The sequence below is a fragment of the Pavona decussata genome, unplaced genomic scaffold, assembly GCF_977016875.1.
Source record: "Pavona decussata unplaced genomic scaffold, jaPavDecu1.1 SCAFFOLD_166, whole genome shotgun sequence".
NCBI lineage: Eukaryota > Metazoa > Cnidaria > Anthozoa > Scleractinia > Agariciidae > Pavona > Pavona decussata.
Genome location: NW_028145577.1, coordinates 186,702 through 195,318, shown reverse-complemented (window position 1 = coordinate 195,318; position 8,617 = coordinate 186,702). Strand labels below are relative to the sequence as shown.

Genomic DNA, 8,617 nt, shown 5'->3' with positions numbered 1-8,617 from the left:
ACTGGTGAGGAGATAACATGTCATTAATTCATACATCTTATTTCAAGAAGAAAACTACTAATTACAATTTACTCTGTTTTCAGACGCCTATGTTCAGACTACCGCACATTAAGCAATATTTTATTTTACAAGTTCCTCTGCCCATTGACTTTCTTGTTATCCTTTGGCCTCTATCTCACGGGTGGGATAGTGGCAATTCAGATTCTTTTTACAGGATAGTGTAAGGGCAGTTAGGACTCACTGTGGGAGGTAGGTATCGAAAACAGTTGTTGCTTAAAAGCGAAAGGACATGCGTGAATCTAAGGTCCAGTCCACACTAATGAATTGATTGATTGCTTTAAATAGTCTCGCCATTTCTTTATTCCTCGGGTGTTTTATTCTGAGTATTCAACAACCATATTCTTACTTTCATCAACACAGTTTTCTTCCTCTGCACACGAAAAACAACTGAAGAATAGAGAAATCGCAAGGCTAGCGTTCCTGTATTGACCTCGCAGAACTACTATTCCCAGTCTCCTGTAAGTGAAATTTGACACTTTTATGCGCCACAAATGCGGGGAAGAAAATTGATAAGGGATTCTTTTTCGATGTTCATACTGGAACAACCTGACGATTTGATGACTGATACAAATAACAAAAAAAAAAAAAAAGAGATTTTCTGTCGTATACACTTCCAAATATTTCTGATGTGTGAATGTATTCTCAATACTCACTTCCTGCAGTGGTTTTAGCACTTTCTTAAGTTCTGTCAGTTCACTGTAAGAGAGAGAACAGAAAAAAACGATCTTACTCACAGATTGTCCACGAAAGTATTTCAAACTAATATTAAAAATCTCTCAGTTTTATACTGCGTTTGATAATCCTTAATTACAATATTTATTATGCATTGAGAATTGTAGTGTAATCTACCCGAACTAACCATAAACTGAAACCTAATCAAGTTTGATTGGCCCTTATCATTCCTTCCAGTGAGCTGGTGGAACTTCACAAAGCGCAACAAGTTTTGCTTAGTTACGCCAGCTCTCTCACTTCACTACAGTCACTCTAATTTCTAAAAAAATGGTCTTCGTTCCATTGATACAATAGTTTAGCTAGCTATATTTTCCTATTTGCTGAACTTACTTTTCTTTGTTGTCCAGTTGATGGTTGACCTAAAATAGAAACCAGCAAGTTAGACTAACTACCTTGGCAAGCCAAGATTACTGATCATAAATTTAAAAATGTGCGTTTCATAATGACAAGTGCAAGGTAATCGCAATGGACCTTTTTCAGGCTAAGATCAGAACTTTCAAACAAAGATAAGTATCTTTGTTTCAAGCTCATCCTAATCGTGAGAAAAAAAAAAACAGCAAGTTAGACTAATAGACCATAACAGAGTTGTTTTAAACCTCATTATGAAAGCGAGACTAAGTGCAAAGTTTTTGCCATGAAAATTAGTCTTCATTCATATGCAAACAAAACTCATTTTCATTTGAAAACTTTTTCACTTAGCCTCGCTTTCATAGTGAGGTTCACAGCAACTCGGAAATAGGCTATTACCTTTGGAAAGCAGGATTACTGATTCTAAATTAGAAATGTGCGTTCGTTACGGAACTTGTTCTCTATTTCCCGAAACTTTCCAGAACATTCTATTGAGTATTCTACGGTAATATCTAAAACATTGTAAAATTTTGAGTCACGATTTACATATTAATTGGTTTTAAATAGCATATATACGCTGCGGTAAAACTCATTGAAAATGGATTCTGGAGGGTTCTTAGACCTTACTACACGACTACTGCATAAGCAAGTAAGCTTAGTAGTTTGACAGAGAGATTTCCGAAGAGATATTAACAGTGTGTCAAGAAGTCTATTCAAAGGGCTTCATGACGGAGGTATGTGCTGATTCAAATGTAAAGGCTGTGTGCTGAAGTCTTTGTGACAAAAACTTGTGAGCTGTGAAAACTTCTAGTGTTGAGGAATCTGCAAAGTAATTGCCAAGAACCTTTTGATTTCTAGGTAGATGCGGCTTTGGGTCTGTCTTCAAAAGCCATTATGTAAGCGCTAACAAAATGTCCTCTCATTTTGTGTTTGTTATAGGTTTTTTATTGTATACGTTTTTCGAGAAATAACTTCAAAATAGGGAAAAAAAGCGATTTGGCCCGGCGCCATGCCTTCCCCACAAATCACTAAATTTCTTATTTAGAGTCAAAGTAAAGTTTCAAACAGCAGCGAGGTTTCATAAATAACATTTCTTCCGTTCTTTCTCACCTGTTGTCGCCAGGCGGAGAATTCTTCAGCCTTTCTTGCGCCCTCTCTAAATTTAAATTAAAACAAACAAAAATGGTATAAATGTATTAATTGTATGCCTTAATTAGAGTGCGAGTTTTCGTAAATTCCTTTTTATTTAGCGCAGGAATGTTTAATGTAACCACGAAGTTATGATTTCAATAGAAAATTAGCTATTAGGTTGGAAGCATGAAAAAATTGTTTTTACCTCTTAAGCTCCTCAATTTCATCTGTGAACGACTGCAGAAACAAAAATAAATAAATAAATAAATAAATAAATAAATAAAAAGAAAATAAATTATTAGAATAGCGGTCACAGACGGACTAGTGATTTTAAATTGGACAGCAAGAGAATACGTAAATAGCAAGACAATGATTCATCTCGCGGTTCCCATTGTTGCAAAGCAACGTGTGTCCTTCTGTCTGTTTTAACATCATCCCAGTCACTGTCACAAGAAACAGAGGAACGCTTTTCTTCAGAAAGCGACGATAAGAATACTTTTTACTTATCATGGCCTCATTCTAGGACTCAAAAGTCTTCAACAACCTCCGTCTAGTACAATGATGTCCACTAATGTAATCCATTATCCCGGTCATCACATTCTGCAATCCCGTGTCCTATCCATTTTGTTTAGCTCAATCCAGTCAAAGCTATGCTCTATCTGAGCCTGGTTTCTAGTCTTTGCCGACGCGTTATCGAAGACGTATGCTATTAAAGTTGATGTCACTGCTCGAACCAAAACTAGGCAGGACCTATTTATGAATGAATCTTAAGCAAGAAAATGCCGCATTGTGCTCGACTCCTGGCGACGTGAAAAGAACCAAAAACGTTCATAATTATAATACCTGATTTATGTCAACCATTCTCTTCGAGAAGCCTTCCGTTTCCCTATAAAACCAGAAAGTATGTTAGCTCATCTCACAACATCTTAACATAATAAGAAAAAACAAGAGGGAGGATTTTAAAATTTCACCGATCTCTCATTTACCTCTCCATCTCTGCCTTTAATTCCTACAGGATGTAGAAAAATAACAAAGTTTAGAATAATTGTTAAGTAACATAACAAGGATATGATTTCATGCAGGCTCCTCTTTGACATTTGCAAGTTACAGGAAAATCATTCACATTTTTAGTGTTCATAGTCTGATTCATAGGTTGGCTTTGATGACAACAAGTTCCTTGGATTTGATAGTAATTCCTGGTTTGATTAACAATAAATAACATAAAAGGAAGATATGTGTTCCGGTTAAATTGAAACTGAATCTAAACAATTTTTTCTCTACAAATATCAGTTGGTCTTAGAGTCAGTGTCATTAAAAAGAAACCAATTTAATCACTCCAACCAATCATAACAAGTTTTAGCAACACAATGAACCAATCAGAACCCGAAACAACTACAAGAAACTGGAATAAAGGGCAGGAAAACTGAGTCTGTGGCGAGTTCCCGATTGGCTAGCTTTTGCTTCGGCTAAAATAAGTTCATTAGTGGAACGTGCTAAAGCAATATCATAGCATATGTGATAAAACGTTTTCCCAAAATGTAACTTTTCGATTTAGAAGATGTGGGTCACGTGACTCAGCGCAAAGAGCCTAATTCCGTTCTGGTCTGTATAAACCCACCTGCTCTTTGTAGCTCTGTCCTTTACTTTTCATTCGCTTCACTTGACTTCGAAAAAAGAAAGACCAAATTTGCCATATATTCGGAGATATAAAACGAGCGAAACAACAAAGAGAATCAATACAAGCGATTCCTGCAAGTGATACACGTCTTTAGCAGTATTTACACTATCCACACCCATCCGTTGTCAAGAGTTCAACCTGTGATCATCGCCCAGGCTCCTGACAAGATTATCATTTCGTTTTTTCCATTGAATTTATTAACAAGCGAGACTGTAGGACGCTAAGTTTTGTATTCACCAATAAGTAATGTGTGCAAATCGAGATATAAAATTAATTAGAGAACATGACCTTCAGTTCCATATATTTACCTCTCCATCTGCTGCTTCGTTTCTAACACGGTCTCAGACCGTCTTGGAAACAAGGCAGCAGATAGAGATCGACTGTTGATCGAGCAAAATATGAAATAAGTAAAAAGGGAGGAAAAGCTTTGAGTGCGGGAAGTACTGGCTGAACGATTTTAGTGATGTAGTGAAGGATCCATGTAGTGGGGGAACCGAAAACTTTGAAGTTATCTGGAAGAGAAGACGCCTTATCTGGCACAGATAAACACAATGTCCAACTTTACTTTGAAGCAGAGGAGAGTGAACAATTAATCGGTTGTGAAGAGTTCAACCTGGCTGTGGTCATTGCCCATTCTCCTGACAAGATGATCATTTCGTCTTTTCCATTTGAATTTATTAACAAGCCATACTATAGCACGTTAAGTTTTGTGTTCACCCATAAGGAGTGTAAATCAAGGTATAAAATTAACCAGAGAATATGACCTGCATTTCAATATCTTTACCTCTCCATCTGCTTTTTCGTGTCTAGGATGGTCTGTTGATCAAGCAAAATAGAAAATAAGAAAAAGTGTAGAGATGCTTTGGGGACGGCAAGTACTAGCTGAACGATTTTGGTAATGTAATGTTAAGGATCTATGTAGAGTGGGAACCGATAATCTTTGAATTTAACCTGCAAGAAAAGACGCTTTTTTGACACAGACAAACACAAGGAACAAGTTTACTTTGAAGCTGAGAAAAGCAAACAATTTACGACCGGGTGAAATAATTAAACAAACCTGGAAACTTTCGTTCACTTCATCTAAAGAAGCCTTTCCTTCTTCCTTCTATAAAAAAAAAAATACTTTAAATAAAAAAAAAAGTGTCAATCTCCTTTAGAATTACTTTAAAATGACTATCGTGAGACCAATCACAGAAAATGAATGTTTAAGTATTGAAGCATATTTTCTGAAATACGTGTATATATTCTGTGAAAATGCTATAAGTCTGCTGGTTGGCCAGCACTTCGAGATAAGCGATGCATGTTTAATATTTTCGATTAACATGAAAACTAATCTCATCAACAACCATTTAGTTTATTCTCAGAAGAACTTTATGACCTTAATTTGTTTCAAAGCAGGTTGAATATGAAACTTAAACAAAGGAAATAAGGCAGTACAATTTAGTGAAATGAAATCATCAGTTACCTCTCGCTTTTTTTCTTCGATTTTTCGGACCAGATTATCAATGGCTCTGAAAATAAACATAATTGTATACTTTAAGAAATTATTTTTGTAATATTAAACTAACTATTAAAATAAACATTTCGCGAGGTTTCGAAAGTTCGTTCTAGCTTGCTGCAATCATTCCAAAAGTACTGACGCTGAGCTGACGTGTAACGCAAAGTAATAAAACTAACGAGAGTTTATAGTTCTGAGTAATAATGCTATGTGCAAATAAAATAAATGTGATGTAGTTGAGTTTAATTCGAATTCTCAGGTGAATTAAGGCCTGGGCCTACATTCCTTTCCTGAAAAATTGAGGGGGTGGTGTAACCTTGTTAGCATTTTAAATAACACAAACTGGCTTTAGGATCTACTTGATAACAATATATTATAGAAAATGAAAGGGTTAGAGAGGTCATATCTTGTCGCGTGACCTACATGAGTTATTTTTAGCTTAATATTCTTTAGAGCAAAATGGGAACACTTTTTATTACTCCTTCGAGGCTACCACCAGTTTTATACTGTTAAGAGTATTGCGTATATTATTTCCACGCTTGGCAACTTTGAGATAACTCAAATTAAAGGCACGAAAACAACAACGATTTTTATGGGAGACTGGGCACTAGTACAAAACATTGTTTATTTTCACAGCTAACAAAAAAATCAATAATTTCCAAGCACAGAATTTTTATTTTTGCCCTTCTTACCTGCCTAGTACCAGTAAAGGTAAATCACTATCAGTATAAACTGTTCCTATTTTTGGTTGAAAGTTTTCCAGCATTTTCTGGCCGTACCGAGTCACGTGACCTAATTTGCATACGTCGCACATACCATATGACAAGATTTGCAAACCTATAGGTCTGCTTAAGTCTTACGAGACTAGGACGAAAGCCTTAGAAAATAGACCACCCCCTGACGTTTATCGACAGAACTGCCAGACCCATGCCTTAATTTACTTGAGTTTCTTTTTTCCGTTTTTGCTAAAATTAAGGAAAACCTGCCACATGCTAATTTCAGTTTCCGATTCTAAACATCTAGAACTAACAGAACTATTAAACTATACATGCCTCTTCATTTCATCCTTTTCCTGCAATAAAGTAGGAGTTGTTAGTAATGTAGTAAGTTCTGACAATTTCAAATGTTCCTAGTAAAACTTTAAAATAAATATAAAATAAAAAAAGACATTTCAGTTCTACATGTTCTAGTAAAAATAATGGCACGGATGATTTTGACGATGATGATGATGATGATAATGATGATGATGATGATGATGATGATGGTGATAATGATGATGATGATGATGATGATGATGATGATGATGATGATGATGATGATGATGATGATGATAACGCTCAGGTGTAGTCAAGTGATGTAGGCACGTGATGATGCTGGAGACAATGATAATAATTAGAATGGCAATGAAATAAGGTTAAATGAGAATGCTGATGACGACGACGACAGAGATGACTTTGTCTGTAATGGCCGTGATAAAACGATAAACACTTTTATGTTGTTTTAAACTACGAGATAGTTTACTTGTTAGACGGCCTTCAGTTCTGTTGTTAAAATTAAGGAAATTAGCTCTTTCTGATCAACAGAGTTTCCTTCACCTTTTAGCTCCTGAAGTGTCCTAGAAAGAAACACAAAGTAGTACAATAACACTGTTAATTTTTTCAAAAAAAAAAAAAAAAAAAAAAAAAAAATAATAATAATAATAATAATAATAATAATAATAATGACACCATAACTGGCCCAGTCCTGTTATCTCTCTCTAAGTTATCAGCACGCATTTGTTTTAGTTTTGTTGTATTATTTCAGTGAACACTCACCGGTGGAAGTCTGTGTTTCTTTCTTGTAGCATTTTTAAATCAGCCTGTTAACAGATGATAGATCGATGCAATTAGAAACAAGTGATTTTAAGTAATTATGAGCGGAATTCATTCCCGAATGATAAAAATTGACTAAAATTGTCCAATTCCTAAGTTCATCTTTTGCCAACTCACATATAGTGTTTACCTTCACACCCCCGCCCCTCCCTCCCTCTCTACGCCAATTTTGGCCCTGTTCTCATTCCTAATCTCCTGACTCCATTTATACTTCTCTATCCCTCAACCACTGTCACGTAACTCTTTAATTTTTGTACTCAGCAGTAATCTCCATTTCTTCTTTCTTCCGATTTCCAATCATCTGATTCCTGTCTTTGTTTCTGACTCCTAATGTCCCATAATCTCGCGTCTTCCTTCATGAATCCCGTCACTTACTACAACAATCTCCCACTCTGTTTCCTTGGTCACCATTCTCATTTTTTCTTCCTTCATCTTCAACTTCTCCTTTAACTTCCAAAACAAAAATTAAAAAATGAAAAAAAAAATAAATAAATAAATGACCGATTCATTGAGAAGAAAGAAGACGAATAAGAAGAAGAATGTAGAAGGGAAAAGATTAAATTTTTTCTTCATTTTATATTTTTCTATTTATTATATTACAATGTTCCTACCTCGTTCTCTCGTTCCTGGTAATCTACTTCTTTTCCATCTCGAAGAAAGTATTTCTTCGACCTAAAATAAAAAAGGTTTTTTTTTTTTCCTTTTAGGGTCACACAATCGACTCTTCCAAGTTTTCTTACCTGTACTAAGCAAACGATACCGACTGTGCTCGAAATATTCGATATCACACCCAGATCTTCTCGGACTTCGAAGACAAAACATCTGGATACGAGATTACGGTACTAGTCTTTCCCTGAAAATACCAATACTAACTTGCAAATCTCACAACTGCCGAAATATTTTGTTCTCCAAAAAACATTTTACCTGCAGAATTTTGTTCCTAAGAATCGATTTTTATTCGATTTTTTTTTTAAGATTGAGTAAAACATGGGACAAATTTGTACCAGAAGTTTTCATCAGTTGTTGCAAAGCACATTTGAAAAATACTTCTTGGACTTGAAAAGCCTTCGAGATTTCTTAGAAGCGGATACCGGGGAGAAATCTTTTATCTTGTTCACTTTCCACGAATTGCCCAAGATGGATTTTCAAGAAAAGTTTATTTTAAGTTTCTGGGAAAGGAGAAAGCCGCCGCCAAAGTTTCGTTGACAATCAGTACCCAATGTGCGCGGCGCGCTGTTTTACGCGTAATAGTTAGCACGCGTCAGATTACCAAAACAAATTACAGCAATCTTAGACAAT

At 35.5% G+C, this 8,617-nt stretch overlaps 1 protein-coding gene across 8 annotated transcripts in view; it reads right to left on the bottom strand.

Annotated features, from left to right (window-relative positions):
* Nucleotides 1–8,617, bottom strand: part of LOC146464249 (uncharacterized) — a 102,164-nt gene that overhangs the window by 30,429 nt on the left and 63,118 nt on the right. The window lies entirely within an intron of this gene.